The following is an 18,039-nucleotide window of genomic DNA, read 5'->3' as shown; positions in this document are numbered from 1 at the left end:
CCAAGGTACGTGGGTTTAGCAATGATTTTGGTGATGGATGTATACACTTCCCCCACAGTACCTATGAAGAGCTGCTAAACTCTGTTATGGTTAAATTTGATCTAGAGGTGCTGCATTGTGCAAGCGATGAAGAAGGTAATCCTTTGCCAACATTCACTGGCAGGAATGCCCGCACTATAATTGATCATGTATTGGCCTCAGTGAACATTAGTTTATATTGTACCACCCCAGAGAATATAGATCTATCTATTAGTGACCATAATTGTATTACTTTATCACCAAGCATCTGGGGACAAAAAGGCCAAATATCACAAACCATAGTAGATGATATTACTCCATGTAGATCCAATGGTGTTAGGATCAAGTGGAAAGGGGAAAATTCGGATAAGCTTTTAAAAAATATTGTCACGACATGTCAAGTTGAGATACATGAGAGTTTGGATGACAATATGGACCCTCCAGGTATTTTACTGTGCTTTAGTAAGATCAATGATATAATTGACAATATTATGATTATAACTAGGGGGAACAGGCAAATGCAGAATAAAGGATGGTTTGATCATGCCTGTACTCAAGCCCTGATGCAACTAAAGCTAGCTCTGTCAAGTAGAACTAGGGATGGGTCGATTATTAAAAACCTGAGATTAGTTTATAAAGAGCAGCTGAAGCGGAGGAAGAGGGAGCTTCAAGAAGGGGCCTGGGACAAACTTACAATGGCTTTAGATACTTCTAACAGCAAGATGTTCTGGGACACAGTTAACTCCTCCTTCCTAAGGAATGAAGATGCCCCCGACTTAACATCACATGTTAGCTGTGAAGCCTGGGTAAAACATTTTTCTAGTATCTTTGACCCAGGGGACTCGGGCAGTACGATCTCTAGGGAGACAGACATTTGGCCTATCCTCCCGCTTAATTTCACACTTGCAGAGGTGGAACATGGAATTAGCAGTAGCAAGGGCGGGAAAGCGCCTGGTTCGGATGGTGTACCGGTAGATCTATATAAAGCCGAACCAGCACTATGGGGCCCCACTCTGACCAGAGTCTTTAATGCCGCAGTAACGGAAAACACACCACCCACATGGGGCGAATCCATAATCATTCCCATTTACAAGAAAGGAAATAGATCCGAGACCAAAAATTATCGTCCTATCTCATTCTTAGACTCATCTGTCAAGATTATGAGTAGGGTGTTGTTAGTGAGGTTAGAGGAATGGGCGGAGGACAATGGGATTTTAGCCCAGTCACAATATGGGTTTAGGAAAGGGCGGGGTACTCTGGAACAATGCATTAACTTAGACCTTTTAATAGGAAAATATACGCGCGCAAAGCAGGGGTCTCTCTTCCTCTGCTTTGCAGATCTAAGTAGTGCATTCGACCTAGTGGCCCATGCTCTGCTGTGGCCGACTTTACTAGAACTTGGAGCCCCCGAGCCTATCATCTGCTTACTCGCCAGGCTCTACAATAAATGATCCACACAAGTGCGTTATGGACAGATGGGCGAATGCACCCCCAAATTTAAGGTTAATTTAGGTATCAGGCAAGGATGTGTACTTGCTCCACTCCTTTTTACCCTTTTTATTAACGCAATTGATGCTGAATTAAAAACTGTAAAGTCCGATGCACCCCAGGTGGAAGGCAAGGATGTACCGGTACTGCTATACGCAGATTAGGCCTACAGAGGCTAATCAACAAGTTTACAGATTTTATTAAGGGCAGGAAGCTGCAGATAAATAAAACTAAAACATATGCCCTAATTTGTGGCCCAAGTGCAGGGAAAACGAAACCCTTTTCTGTAGACTGCCAAATAATTTTAACTGTCGAGCAGTTCTGCTACCTGGGTATAATATTTTCGAGCAGTGGGATGTGGACACAGGAGGTCATGAATGTCAGGGCCATAATGGCAAAAAGTGTTTACGGGGTTTTTAAATTTGCTGCTAAACTTGGGGACCGCCGCATCCGCGACATGTTGCAGATTTACCAATCTAGATGCACATCGGTTGCACTGTATGGAGCTGGGGTTTGGGGTCACTGCCGCCACACAGAACTACAAACAGAGAAAAATAAGTTCCTTAGAAAGTTACTCTGTCTACCCAAGTCAGCCTCCACTGAGCTTATACATAAGGAAGTGGGATTGGATTATCTGACTGGTCTAATTGGGCTAAGACCTTTGATGGTATGGAGATCTATTTGGCTGAAGGAAGAAACTGCTTTTAATAGAAGTATCATTAACGATTGCCTTCGCCTGGACAATTGTTTAAAGATCCCATGGCTTAAATATGTGGTTTCAACATTTAAGGATATACTAAAAATTAATATCTTGGCAAACCCCGGCTGTGCAAGTGAAATCCCCAAGAGGGAATTCAAATATACTTACCTGAGGAAGAAAGCCTGTGATCGCCAAACTAATACTGGGCAGTTAACAACCTATACGTTTTACACAACACATGTGGATACTGAAGGCTTCCAACAATACTTAACAACGGTTACTAGAACTTCACACCGTTTCGTCCTCACTAGAATGAGATTAGGTATTGTACATCATCTGGTCGCATTTCCAAGTATTAAAAAGTACCCTACTGCCCCATGTCCCTGTGATGGCGTCACAAAACAGAGTACCCTGCATTTCCTTCTCATATGTGATTTATATTTGCACCTTCGTATCGCTTTCCTTAAACCCCTGTTCAAAAAGCACGGCACTTTATCTGTTAACACTGCTATGAATTTGCTGCTTTTATTACATGAACCTGATATCTGTTTTTTTACTGCAACATACATTTTAAAATCAATTGCTGCTAGAAAGAGTATGCTTTTTTTAATAGTTTAGCTATGATGCTGTTATTCACATGTAATGAACTGTGTACGATTTAACTGTTTTTATGTGCTTTTATGATTGTTTTGCAATAATCGAATAAAGCTTACTGAACTGAACTGAACTGAAATACAGAGGATAGGTTTCGATTCAGATGCCGGGCACACATTATCTACTACTCAAGGTTGTTCTGCCCGTGCCCGCCATTAGACAAGTAAGAGAGGGCATCTATCATGTGAGAAAGGCATGTTCTAATAAGAACAGTCTATTCATGAGTGAAGCTAAATCCAACCTGGGAGAAATGATACCTAACAGAGGCCTTTTTCTCAGAAATGGGAAAGGATTAGTTTCAATCATGATTTAAAATGGCACCCAAATGTTAAATGGTACTGTGAATGCTAACTTACATAGGATAATACGTAAGTGGGAACATTTCTATTATAACATCTCTCGTCATCTTGTGTACTAGTAGTCTAGTTTCTGGTGACTGTCTCGTTTTTATTAAAGCTTGCATATAATAACAGCATTAACTTAGTTTTTATTTCAATTTGTTTAGTTCCCTGTGATGAATATTCTTTATCCTACAGTTTGAGTTTGGCTAGGAGGGAGTGGGACCTTGCTTCTGAATTTGGTGCCTTCACTGTTAGACTAGTGTGCTAGCATGCTGCTACTAGTAAACCATACAACCCTCGCTTCTTTTAATCAGGTAAGATAAGAACTGTGGGTGATTCATTGTTGAACTGCAATACGTCTATCTACAATGGAAATTCATACACCCACCCCCTCCAAGTCCTCAGGGGTTAATATAGTTGCTGACTGCAGAGACTAGGAGGAGAGAATAGTAGGACAAGGGCACTGCATAACAATTTTGTTGTTGTTACACTATCAGTAGATTTTTAAAGACTTGTTGCGGCAAAGGCAGCAGTGTGAAGTAAAACAGCAATTTCCCCAAAAAGATTTAAATCATAATGTAAAATTATAAAACATGTATTTTCTAACAAATATAAATAAACTAACCCACAACTGGCCCACCCCTCTCCTTAACCCCAACCAATGTCCAAAGTAGTTTAAAAGTCCAAAAACAAAATTGTCCACAAAGAAATAAGAAAGTCCCAAAAATGCCCCAACTCTCACATTCCCACCCTCTCCCCAACAAGTTATACCCACCAAACAAAGATTAAAAAAGAGGCAGAAGAGGCCTAAAGGTGGGCTAGGAGCTTCCTAACGTGCCTCTCCAATAAGTCCAGACACTCCACCTGCCTGGCTTCCGGGCATGCAACCCTCTGCAGAATGCGGCACTGAAATTCTCAAAAAGAGAGGGGCAGCAGTGGTAAAATGGTGGGGGGTGACTTTCTTTGGACCGCAGCGATGGACTACTGGAAGTGCTGGGGCCTGACTGGGGCCCTGGGCATTTGCAGCTGCTGTTGCTTCCTCCTCCTCGGCCACCAGACACTGATATTTGGTCATGATGGCCTCCAACTTCCTCTGCCGGTTTTCGGCTGCCACCTCCTGCCTGTTAGGTTGTTTTGAATTGGCAGGAGTAGCTATATAAAGAAAGTAAAAAAGACACATTTGTGTGAATAAAGATACTTTAAGAATTGCAACAAGACTATGATTTTATTAAAATTGTAAATAACTTTCTTGGCAAAACACATAAAATTATATAGTGGCAGAGTAGCATTACATTTGCTGGTATTCTCGGGCCATTCAATTCTGATGTGATTAAAGTTTCAGGCATTACGCACAATAGAGTATACAAGTATACTTATCTCTCTTGCTGAGCTAAATTAATGTAGGCATGCTAGTTAGGAAAGGAGTTACTTATGTACTAGGAAGTGAATGATATGACTGGGCACTGGGAGTGAAGGGAAACACAACTATTTAATTTTTCGTGCCATGACTTTTGTAAAGGGGGTCTACATATTAACTGAGGCAGACGCATATTGTGAAGCCAACAGTGCAGTGCCACCAATGTAATCATGCAGCCAATAGGTCATCCATGGCTGTCACTGGCAACATGACATGGGTAGGAACTCGGAGGGAGGCGATTGATGATGAAGAGTGGAAACTAGGATAAATACATAACATATGTTGTGCTAGAAAACTACTGTGAGTTAAGGGAGTAGTCTGAAATACCACCTCAACCCTTTGATTTAAAAACCTTGCTAAAAAAATTCCAAGCAAGTTAATAAGGTGAGAAGAACTCCACTACAGAGGAGCACCCTATTATCTTGTTTACTCTTATTTCCAGGGATTGTTCCATTCATCATTGCATTCTTCTTCTAGTATTTTTATTCTTCACCCTTGGCTTTGCTACTTACCATTTAAGTTATACATTTTCTCCATCCTGTCTTCACCATTCAATACCATTCATCCATCCAAACATGGCTCTCATTCTCAACAAACCTTTCACCTACATACATTTGTCATTTACCTACCCATGCACCCTTTGACCCAACAAACCCACCAGAGGATTCCTTTCCCCCACCCAGGCAGGCATCCTTTCACACATATACTTTCACCTACCCTTGCCGGCATCTTTTCACCTTTCATCCATCCTTCACTCACCCATGCATCATATCAACCACCTATGCATCCTTTCATCCATATATCATTCTCTTCCAGTCATATTATATTTCACCCGTCCTGGTGGTTGGTGTAGCTAGAAAAAACATTACACATTTTTTAGATGCCAGATACACCTCCCCCGATTTGTTTATTTTAATAGCCTCAAGACAAACTGTAAAGGACTGGAGTGGCTATAGCTATTAATGAATCTGAGTTTTTGAAAATAAATAAGAGTGGACAAGTGGACATGTGGTCTTAGTAGGCAAATGCAATGGGGCCGTCCTACTCATACTTCCTTCCAGCCATGGTGCATGGTAATCAGTTCACCAACTGTTGCTAATAATACTAGGCCTAGCTAAGAAGAAGACACAACTTTTGTGTGTCCAACGTGACCATTGCCACTCTTTCGTTTTACAGTTTGAGTATGAGAAAGTAAAAGTAAGCCTTCTCGTCTCAACAAACATGCTTAGAATACCTGGCTTGGGCCTGCAATCTGCACGGCAGAGTAGTAGTATGTGACCATGACCAGTGGGTTTTGTGGAGTCTTACAGCATCACCACTAGGCAGTCCACAAAATATATAGAGTGTGAGTGAAAGATGACTTGCAAAGCAGAAGTAAGGAAGCTACAGACAGGCTAGTACAGAGACAGTTTGAAGTAAAGTACCAACACTAGGAATACTGAAAATAAGTAAATAGGTTAAGGCAGGGATAACAAGAATTTAGAAACTGATAGATCTAAGAAGATTTGGGGAAAAATTAGGAAACAGGTAGAAATAATTAATTCAAAATAAGGAGTGGGAAAAGTTAGGGTAATATATATTAATATTGACAACGGGAGGACTTACTGGGGACAGCAGAGGCATTGGTTAAGGAATGTTTTTCAGACTGGGAGGCACCTCCAGGTCCCTCACCCACCTCATACCTCTTTTTACCCGTGAATGCTAATGTGAGACATAAGGACAAAAAAAGATTGCTGGTAAATAAATGATCTTTCCAAAAAGTTTTTTTGACAGGAAAAGGCAATCACAATAACATGGAACTTTTCTAAATGAGATTGACAAGTAGTAGGACCATCCTATCCTATTCCAAATATCCTAAACCAACCTAGCCCACCTATTCCAAAGATTTTGAGTGTTTCTAAGTTCTTTCATATCATTCGTAATCATTCTCAACCCCTGTTGACAGCCCAGTTCACTAAGTCCGCATTTTGTCTTTAAATGCAGAGATGGACGCATGCATACATCAAATTGGTTGGTTGCTTGTCACTGTACAAGCTACAAAAAAGACAAACAACTGAAGTGAGAGGACTCATGCAGCAAAATTACTAATACTAACTACCACTATCTTAGTGACAGGACAAAGAAGTCTATGCATTACTTAAGTTCTTACGTAATCAGCCCAAGCGAGCGCAAACAAGCATGATTAGGTAACGCCGAGCACCTGTCTAGAATGACGATCACATAATAAAATATTTGTAAACTTGGCTTACCTGTATGTGAGCAGCATGCTTGCTATTTCGGAAAAATATATTAGCAATAACATAGAACACACAAGTAAGAATGATATTAATGATTAGGTACTCACCGAGCCCCGTGACCTCAACCCTTAGCTGGTCCAGCAGGTCCTGCTCTCGGTCTAGAATGTCAGATCACCAGTGCGTCATCTGATTATGGGTGCGCCGGACCCTAGAGCAGTAATACACTTCCCGGCTCACCCTCGCCCAGCGTTGCTGGTGCTCCCAGCATCTGTACCCAGAGCCAGTCCTGCCACCTGCTGCCAGAGTGGAGGGGAGGTGGTGCTGGACATAAGAAAAACAACTCTGCCTCCTCCACATCAGAAAGCCAGGCCTGGGGTTGCACCCCTTCTTGGCTTCTTGTTGCCACCTTTTTTTGGGGCACCTTTATCTGCTATGAGACTGGGGGATGGTGGAAGTGAGGACATTTAGAAAGTATAGAAACAGGAATAAGAGGGAAGGAAGTAAAAAAAAATTGGAAGGAAGGAAAGAGAAAAATAAAGTACAAAGCTCATCAAAAACACACAAAAAAGTAGACACAAGACACAAAATACACACCTAGAAAAACAAAGTGTGAGATAATGAACAAAAAAGATCGGAAAAAAAGATTAGAAAGCAAAAATTGCAAAAATTGAAGGAGGATCAAAAACTAGACCCCAGCACCATAAACAGAGTAAGAAACAAGATGGGCATGCCCGTGCGCAACCGCATGGTGCAGTTTGCCTGAAAACGCAATTCTCTTTGCCGTAAAGCAGAAATGTCACGTGAATGGGCAGGACAATGAACTCCACCCGCTCATGGATCTCCAAGTAATGTGGCTGAGTTTTCTTGCGACTTTGCGGAGTTCTGTGTAGCACTGCTATGTGAACTCCGCCTACCCTTAATTTAATTAAACACCTCAGCCGGGATAACAACCTACAGAAACAGGTTTGAGGACTGTCTCAAAGTACAATCAATCTGAGCTAGTTTTTATAAAGTTTTGGGAATCATAAAAGTATATCTGATGATCTGTGTTTGGTAAAAGAATGTGGGCCTTGTCTGTGAAGTTGTAAATAATAGCACTCTGATAACAAATGCAGGTGGGCCTCGACCTTGCATGGACACAATGTGGGCCAGGGGATAGTGTGTCCAGATGTCCGGTATGAGGGGCACATGATCAATGTGTGTAGTGTGCGTGCTGTGTCCTGATTGGCCGTGTGTTCCTAACTTCAAGTGGCATCTGACTTTATGGTGTTTGGGAATGTGCACACCCCTCTGGCCATGTGTGCTTTATTGGGGCCAATTTCCCTGAACCCTTGTGGTGTCACTGTGCTTATCTGGGGGATGGACCTGAGTTTACTGTTCCTGGCATTTGTCTGTCAGCTACTTGCCACACCACCTGTTACCTGTCAATCAGTTAGTGTGGGCCAAGTTTGCAGAAACTGCCTGACCACGTATTTTTGAGTCAGGGTTGCTGAAAAGTTTATGACAGGTGAATTTGACCATAGTGATGCAATTTCATTCATATATGCGAGTGTATGATTATAAGCAATGGCATTTATTATATCAATATCAACATTTGTTCTGCTGTGTTCTGATTTGACTGGTTTGTTTTAATATTTCAGTGATATTTTGCTTCATGATATGTCATTCTGTTATGTTCTGTTGTGCTTTGGGTAAAAGTACTCATTATCAGCACCAACAATATTGTGGTAGAAGAATATCGAAGGACAAAATATCAAAAGGTAAGTGCATATAGGGAAGTATAGATTTACTTTTCTTAACTCCAAGTTTACGAACCTTGAAGATGGTATAACTAGTAGGTATATGTATGTGGAGTTAGGTACCAAAAATCTAGAATTGCTTACCTGTTGTTATTTATTTCTATATTTTTTTCCTCAATATTCTGGCCCAAACGATATTGGGAGTTCAGTATTCAGGGTGCTCACCAGTGCTCTGTAATTTAGAGAGCCCAATAGATGCTGCCTAATTTGCATCCACAAATAGCACATTCCTTTAAATTTCCAGTGAACATTCCTACTATTGTGTGCCAGAAGTGAAATATTTTAACTGATGACACTTTTTACCACTGTAGTATGACAGGAGACTTGTGGAGAAAGTAGTGTATGACAGCAATGTTATGCAGTATTTGCTGCACTGCATTTTTGTGGTGGTAGTGTGTTTTTATGCCAATTAGTTTTTGTTCTTCATTATTGTACGTTGCTGTGTTGTACTGTGGCTGTTGGGTTGTGTTGTGTTTTCACTTTTGCTGTGTTATTTTTCTTTGTGTTATGTTAATGTGTAATTTTCAGTTGTGCTCTGTAATTACTTTAAGGATGAGTGACAAACATCCACTGGCTCTCGGAGACCTTCTTGAAAGTGAATATATGCTCAACAAATGTTAATTTATAGGATGTATTATGGACCTGAAAACTAGAGGCTCAAAGGAGGGTTCTTAAAATAAGTTTCTTCTTTCTTAGGACGCAAGACCCTCACCCACTGAAGTGGCATGCTTTATCATAGGGGTTCCTCCTTAGTTCTTAGAGAGAACAAACTCTCTCTTCCTCAGAGCCTTTAGCTCTTAGAGAGAACACACTAATTTGTGCTCTACAAATATGCCTGCTATATAACATATAGAAGAGGGGTACTTTATGCACTAGATATCAAATTACAAGCACCACGAGATATTTGAACCATTGACTCTGTTACATTGTTCAGTATACCTGAAATTTAGAAGTGCTCCAATAGTTGCCACGCAAGTAGGTTTCTGTACAGTGTACCATGCGATGAAATCCTTTCAAGTCCACTGTCACACAATCTCCTGCGTAGAAAAACGTGGTGACCCCAATGCATTGTGCCTATTGAATGGCGACTTTCTATGGCTTATTGCATACAGATATCCTGTTGAGACATACTGCTTGTTTACAATTGAATAAAAATGAATTTACACAAAACATGTGTTACCATAGTTCACACATTTTCATGTTTGACTCATCTCGGAACTTCCCACTTGAATGCTTCGGAAAAGCAAAAGCACCTTTTATTTTTTATTACAAAATATATTAGTGAACCTTGCTTTAGCTTACTTGGTTCTACCAAGGGGAGATTCTTCTGTGACACATTACGATTCAACTCTTGCATTAAACTCAGGAAGAGATTAATGGTTTTTAGACCCCCTTACGTGCTGACCCACAGTGCACAATATGGTTTAAGGCTTTAAAAGTACGTTCTGCTGCGGGCAGTCTGGCAAAGCGTTTGCTCAGTGCCACAGACCTTTTCTTCTTGTATAATTTACCAGCATTTCAATATTTTAGTCTTTATTATTGAGCGCGTGTATAGACTCTCGGTGGAGAATCTTGAATACAAAAAACAGCACAGCAAACAAGAAAGGTTAAAGGCTCAGATTCTTGAAGGTTTATCGTCGGGTTAGCAAACCTGACACTAAACAAGTTTTGGGATTCATAAACCAATGCTAATTGGCATTTTGTTGGATTTACAGAATATATACTTTTATTTTGCGTGCGTTACATTGGAAGCCTTTACAACGATGTTGTTACAATGACCGTGTTGTTACAACATGAACTATTACACCGCAAGTCATTTCAACGAATTGCTGTAGGGGGTGCGCTGGATTTAGGAATAGTATAATTTACTATGCCTACTCCACTTTGTGTAACAGAAGGGAAGGTGTTGGGATTCTAAATCCAACACCAGTGCTCCCCCTACAGCAAGTCGTTGAAATGACTTGCAATGTAATGGTTCGTGTTGTAGCAACGCGGTCGTTGTAATGACCGCGTTCTAAAGGCATGCGATGTAAAGAATGCATTGTTATGTCTGTTACCTGTGACACATGGGCGTTCCCATGCACTACCCATGGTTTTGTACTCTAAATCTTTTTTACTAACATAGGTAGAAAGGGTTTAACGCCAAAAGTTAATGCTCATGAAAAGCTGGTGTTAAATGGAGAAATGTTTTAATTTCTCCATGCATTTTCGACTTTGCTGCACTGTGCAGTACACATACACAGTAGGAACAGCCTTTAAACTTGTCTAGGCATATTATTTCGTAAAGGAAGGGTACCTTTCCTGTACAAAACCTATGTTAGACTCAGGTACATACCTAACACTGTGGCGTTAAGCAGGCGCAAGGGACAGGAGAATGCCATATGTCTATGAATATAGCACTCTCCTTCATCTGAAGATTTTTTTATATACATTTGTGTAGTTCGTTTTTTAGTAGACAAAAAGCAAGGAGAGGAAATATCATAAAGAATGAAAACATACCGGGAGAAGCATGGTGAGTATAGAACTGTATTGTTTTTGGAAAGGTAGTTTCAGGAGGTTGTCAAACTCATTGGAACGTCTGTACAGATGGTTAACTTTTCTGATGCTATAGTATGTCATACACTCTGTACCATGTGTTTCCCCAATACTGCATTTAAAATGTTCATCTCACCCAGAAAAATGCAGCAAAGCATCATGGGCCCTTGATTTATATCCTGATTTACTTTTCCTCAGTCCCAACCACGCTTCATTGAGTGGATAATCCAATATGAGTTTTAGTTAGCTTTAGTCAGCTGAGTTGTCCGTCAATCCCAACCACCCATGATTCTTCATTTATCCGAAAAATCAATATGATCTTTAGTCAGCTGAGTTTTATTTTCCAGAATCACTTGATTGCCAAGCATGACCAGGGTAGGAGTAAAATTGTCCTCTTTTTCACACCAACGCCCCCCCCCCCCCACAAACCTCTTCTGTTTTCGGGTAGCCCATTTCTTGGAGATATATCTTTTTTGAAGATTTGTAGAATGTTTCTCTATGTCGAAACTTTCTCAGTTTCTGTACCCACTCTGAGTTTTCTATCTATCTCTCAAGCTAATTTGCCCTAATATGGCCATCACCGCCTCTCCATATCAGCCACAGATATTTTGTACAATCTTGATGTACAGTCTAATTGCCTGCCACCGCCCTTGTGAACTCCTCACAAGCTTTTAAAGGGTTATTGGTCTTAAAACCCAGCTCCATTAAATAGATCTTGACTAAAGAATTTCAACACCACTGTGTCCTACAAAGGTTTGATTTAATGCCCTTTATGTAAAAACAGCACCCATCTTCCCTCAGCAACTACCACACAATCTCCCTTATAGACATCAAAGCTAAATTGTACAGCCAGTTGCTTATGGTGGATCTACAAGAATGGTCAGATGATACAATGGTCTGATATTACAAATTGTTTTCTGGCAACTGTGTAGCACTTTAGATAATAATGTAGATTTTATCATGATGGTTCAAAGTAGACAAACTGTAAAACATCTCCCTATACATGTTGTATAGGTAGATGTATTGATTTTAGTGCTGCATTTAATGGCATTTGCAGGAATCTTCTATGGTCCAAGTTGCTCAATTAGGGTGTTGAAAACTCTACTCAGAGCTATTATGTTACTATGTGTGAAGACTTGGGTTCAGGCCAAATTGGGTTGGAAAGCATGAATCACTTTAAGATTCCAACTAACTGTGGATTAAAACAGGGGCACATTCTTGTGTCATGTTTTTAAGTGTATACACTGCTGATCTTAATTTACAAATATATTTCCACCAAAACTTCACAGGAACTCAATTTGATTTCTGCAATAAGCAGATGATACCTGTGTATTTGATCTCACACTGATTGATCTCCAGAGGACAATGCACATCCTTGAAATTTTTAGTTGTATCAAATAATTTGAAACCAACAGAGACAAACAAAGACAACGGTCTTTGATAAAAAGTGAGTATAAGGCAATTTTTTTTACCTTTAATAAAAGGAATCTATAGAGTGCACAAGTGATCCTGAGAGTGTACCAGCATTAATAACTGACAACAAGAGGAAAGTTAAACCTGAATGGATAGCCAAGTATTTGGTTTTTTCCTCAAAGTAGACTCAGAATTAAGAGAACAGAGTTGAAACATAAGTTGATTCTAGGCCTTTGCTGCAAGATAGGAGATAGAGCATCTACCCCTCCTAACTAGTCTGATCCTAGGGACTACAGCTGAACAAGACTGAGAGGAGCGTAAAGTCTTAGCCGGAGAATAGAAAAGGAATTTCCAAGTCAGATACTTAGGGCCAACCCTAGATAAGGTCCTACAAGCCATGGCTAAAGATTTAAATACAATTCTCTTCTTTGCTGGTAACCAATGCGAAGAACGTAAACGAGGAGACATAGATGTCTGACACAGAAGCATAAGAATCAGCCAAGTGGCAGTATAATGAACAACCTGAAGTCTTGTGATCAGATAATTGGGAAGACGCAAACATTAAACATTGACTTAGTCCAGTCTTGACATTAGAAGGGCATGGTCTACCATTTTCTTGAAGACAATGGAAGAAAGATACATTAATTTATGGCTCATAGGAGACCAACGCTTGTTTCTACTACCAAGGATACCTGTGGTTGAAAGGATAAGAATTATCAGACCTCATTGTTTGATTTTTTACAACCGTTGGAGGTGATGGAGGAGACCAGCCTGATCGGGCAAACAGGTGAGCCATCAATCCTCATAAAAATACCCACAGAAAACAATGTCTATGTTTTCCATATTGCATAGAAGATGTCTGGCACAAAGCCAGTCAAAAACTGAGGTGAGGCAGACCATAAGAGGGCAACAATCAACCTAAGCCTCTTTCGCAAAAGAGAAAAGAAGCTGGGTGTCATCAGCATATGACACGACCTGAAAGCCAAACAATTCCACCAAAATGGCTATGATAACATTAACAAGCATTGGCATAGCCAATCTCGCCTTTGGGACCATAGAAGTGTTTAGCCATGCAACAGTTGATGTTGTTGCACTAAGGATATTGTGCTGGATAACTAAACACTTATAAGGTCCCAAAGGCAAGACCTATTGGCTATGCCAATGCTTTTTATGTGTCAGTGGAACCCCTTTCCTGCAGTGGCGTTAACGAAGCAGCTGATGAGACAAAGATCAATAGTCACTGTCCCACCTCTACGATATCATGAAAGGCTCCGTGCTTCAGACAGACTTCACACGCACACTGCTTGAAGACATAATTTTGCAAGGAAGCCGCTTGTGTGAGTTTTCTCAAAAAGTTTAAACTCGCCAGAGTTTACCAATGGTTATTTCACCTGGTATCACTCCAGCCCTTGCAGGGTTAAATTGATTGACTGCTAGCAAAAACTGCACACATTATCCAAGAAAATTCAAACTTAGTAGTTTGGACATGGATAAATGATGCTACCTTTGACTTTGTTACCAATTCGTTAAGGATTCCTGTGAGTAGCGCTCATGGAAAAATGTTCTAGCCTGGAACATACACAAAGAAATGACATTTTTTTCTAGAGGTACCATGTGGAGAAGTGTGGCTCAGGGGTTAGAGGCGGCAGACCCGGAAGCTGAGATCGGTCCTGGACCAGGGTTCAATTCCCCGCCCCGGCGGGTCTTGGGCCAAAAATTCTACGGACTCGATAATTCTCGTCCCGGTGCCTCCTCGACTCACGGGTTCACACTCTGTGACTCTGGGCAATAGCTTGCTTAATCTCCACAACGGCCCCTCGCGGCGGGATGCCTGACTTTCACCTTGTGGATACCCTGCTATCTCACAGGGGAATATCAGAAAGGGTTCCCTAAGCAAGCGCCGGGACACCCACTGCGGGTAGCCGTGCGCTATATAAGCACAATCTACATTTACATTTACATTTACATTCTCTCATTACATCCCAACTCCTTACTTTTATTTGACTACCTTTAAGTGTGTAGTTGAGGACTTGCAATCTGATCTATACCGTGCCCCCATACGAGCGATATCACCTCAGTCTAACCTGCTTCTGGGGAAAACACACAGTGGGAAATGAGATATTTTGACAGTTAAGGCCCTATTATTTACCCAACCATGTGGAAACCGTAGATAAGATCACCTGGCCTAGTAATAAAATGACAAATGATGGACAAAAACCCCCCAAAAATATTATAATTTCCCCCAGCATTTAACGAGGATGATGCTTACTCGCACGGAGTTTGCTTAGTATGAGCAGCACTATCCCAAGCAAGCCATCAGGTCCCGGTGAGCACATTAGAAAGAGGCTGGAAAGACTAGTGTCAAATATCAGTAGCATGCCTCCCCGTGATGCTGTCACAATACTTTCCTGCAAAAGAGTACATCTCCCAGGAGACCTGTCAGCAATTGAAGCTGCGCTTTGTTTCACATCTGATTAGGTAGAGCAACTAGCTCACCTATCCACAGGGAGACAGATAAACATGTGTCTCCCGAAAACAGTTCTCGCATGCCTCTGCTGTGCGTGGGCACGCGTGAGCCACTCACAAGAAGGTTTTAAATGCCGGCTCGCGAGCTAAGCAACTTTCAGCCAAAGTGCTGGGAGAAACTGCTCTGATTGAGTGATCTTTGGGGGTGACGACAGTGCGTTAACAGCACCCTAGGAGAAGCAGCAGAATTACTGAGGCCAGGCGAAACAGGTCCTGGGACTGTACAACAAGAGGGACAGTCGATCTGAAGGGAGGTGGGTGGACACAACTCACCATTCCGCCCCCTGTGTCTGGGATCAGAGTGAGCCGCTCTGGTCGCACACTCTGACGGTTAACATCGTCCCTTAGCTCGTAGCCCCCCACCCTCCCCTCCAGCACAGTGCCCGTGCTGAACAGCCCTCCTTCTCCACCGGTGGGCCCTGACGTGCAGAATGAAATGCGCCATATTAACAAAAAGACAGTCTTGGTTGACAGGCGTTATCCAGGCATTTCTGAGGCATCAGGCCCGGCTCCTAAACAGTGTGTGTGAATCTCTTGCCCTGTGCTCCCACTCCCTGACTGACCTTGGAGGTGTCTCCGTTGCAGAGAGCCATGGCGGTGGCGGCTGGTGCGACCTGACGGAGTTTTGGGCAATGGGAAGCTCACACAGTGGCGAGCATGGGGCTTTTGGTGCAGTAGATAAACGTGCTGTGTGTGTCTAACCTCTCTCTGGTCAGCACCTCCCTCGCTCCTTCCTCCGCCTCACCCTTTCTGTCTCAAGCCACCGGGGGGGGGGGGCGCGGGAGAGCAAAGGCCTCGTGGTACAATGGCTCCTCAAGGGATAGGGGTGGGCTGTGGTGGGTTGCTACACACATTCATTAGGAGTGGATAGTTTCGCGGGGAGTAGTGGGCTATCCCTTAGGGAGGGTAAACTCTTTCATGCGCTTTCCACTTAACTCAGAGGCCTGCAGCGTTTTAAAATCTACATTGGGGGACGGGCGGTTGTTTAACACATGAACTCCGAGATACTAAAAGAGAAGACATGTTTATCGTGAGCGTTTACCACCTCAGCTGTCCAGCAGTGAAAGAAAACACGCGGATTGAGGTTGGCCCACTAGATATAATAAAGCACGTGTTTTAACTAGATTGAAGCGCTGACACCCCCAGGAGGGCGTACTTGCGTGGTGCGTCCTAGCACTAGAAATATATTGTTGACCGATACACAAATTTAAAAAAAAGAAGACAAGCGTGCACGCGCTGCCATTGAAAGCAATGGAACGCGTGCACGTTCTTGCCTGCAAAGCTGTGATGATTCCAATAGGTATTTTTCCTACGCAGCGCATGCGCGCTGCGTAGGCGAGATCTAAAAAGGGTCCGGGTAAGGCAAGAACTCTACGGCACACCCAACTGTGAGGGGCTTTGAATCAGATGAAAACGGGCCATCCTAACAGATGTACTGCAATTTTTTAAGAAAGATTCTATCCAATCTAGTGCTAAACCAGAAAACATTCTAAGATGTTTGAGGCATTGCAGAAGAAGCATGGGCGGCACAGTATCAAAAGCCACAGAGAAATTGAGTGAAAATGTTTCTAACCTTGCAGCCTCGATCAAGGGTTAATTGAATGCACTAGGACACTGCATGCAGCCGTATCTCTATGCTATGTCTAGGGTGAGAGGTAGATTCACTAATGTGAAGTAATGTTATGCTGCTGGAGGGTGCAGGTGTGAGTGAGGAACTACCATACATAGTACAACAAACAGCATTTATATGACAGAAGTTAATGGAACGGGTGCTTGGGCGAGATCAATTCCCCCTGGAGTTACCCATTAGGCAGTTAGTCCCCGTGCAAAGGATGGTAGAGAACAGGTCCTTCAAGACTTGGAGGGAGGGCAGTTGTATGGTTCTGGTGGATTTATATATAATTAACACTTTCATCACTTTCAAACAGGCATGCGGTGGATTTGATCTGTGGCAGGGGCATTATATTTAATATGTGTGCCTAGTGGAACTGGCCAGGGTTACATGACCCACTTATCCAAATATGCCTCAGACAACCAAGACTCTTGATATACTGTTAACATGTGGCAGCGGGCGTAGGCTGGTATCCCTACTACATAAAGCTATGAGAGTGGATTCCGGAGCCCTAGCCCTTAAGGCATAGCACACATGGAATTAGGACCAGTAGGCTACATTATCGGTAAAAAGGTGGATAAGGGTATGGGTATTAATACGCATGGTATCTTGCAATGCCCGCCTGAAGCTGCTGCATTATAACTTCTTGCAGCGGGTGTGCATCACCACTGGGAGGCTCCACCACATAGATGCCAGCCATCTTCATGAATGTCCTAGACGTAATAGGGCCCATTCGGGGTTTATGCACCTGGCGTGGGAATGTCCAGAGGTAAGCAGTACTGGATGAATGTAGTATCGAGGATCCGTGAAGGGGTGGGGACTTTAGGAGAGGCCAAACTAGAACAGTGCCTCCTGGGGCTGGACCCGCAACCCAAGAAACAGAAAATGACCAATAAATTGCTACAATTATCTCTGGTGTTGGCCAAACGGAGGGTGGCTATATGCTGGATGAGTGTACATGCCCAACATTCGAAAGCTGGATAAGGGATGTGGGAGAGTGTCTCTTGCAGAAGAACTGCATATGAAAACCTGTCAGAAGGCTGAGAAGTTAGATTAGAACATGCTCAGTTCAGTTCAGTTCAAACCACTTTATTCGATTTAATCAAAATCATAAAAGTACACATATAAATCACTCATTATAAAATACCTTTGAGATAATAGGTAATATTAAAATCACATAAAAACCTAATGTAATACCATTTCATAGCCCCTTAAAAATACCAATACAAGTAAATACAAAATAATTCATGGTTCAATCATAGCTGGCCATCTTAACATTCTTGACCTTACAGCAGCTAC

Source organism: Lissotriton helveticus, chromosome 4_1 (genome assembly GCF_964261635.1).
Source record: "Lissotriton helveticus chromosome 4_1, aLisHel1.1, whole genome shotgun sequence".
NCBI lineage: Eukaryota > Metazoa > Chordata > Amphibia > Caudata > Salamandridae > Lissotriton > Lissotriton helveticus.
Note: the sequence above shows the minus strand (reverse complement) of the source record.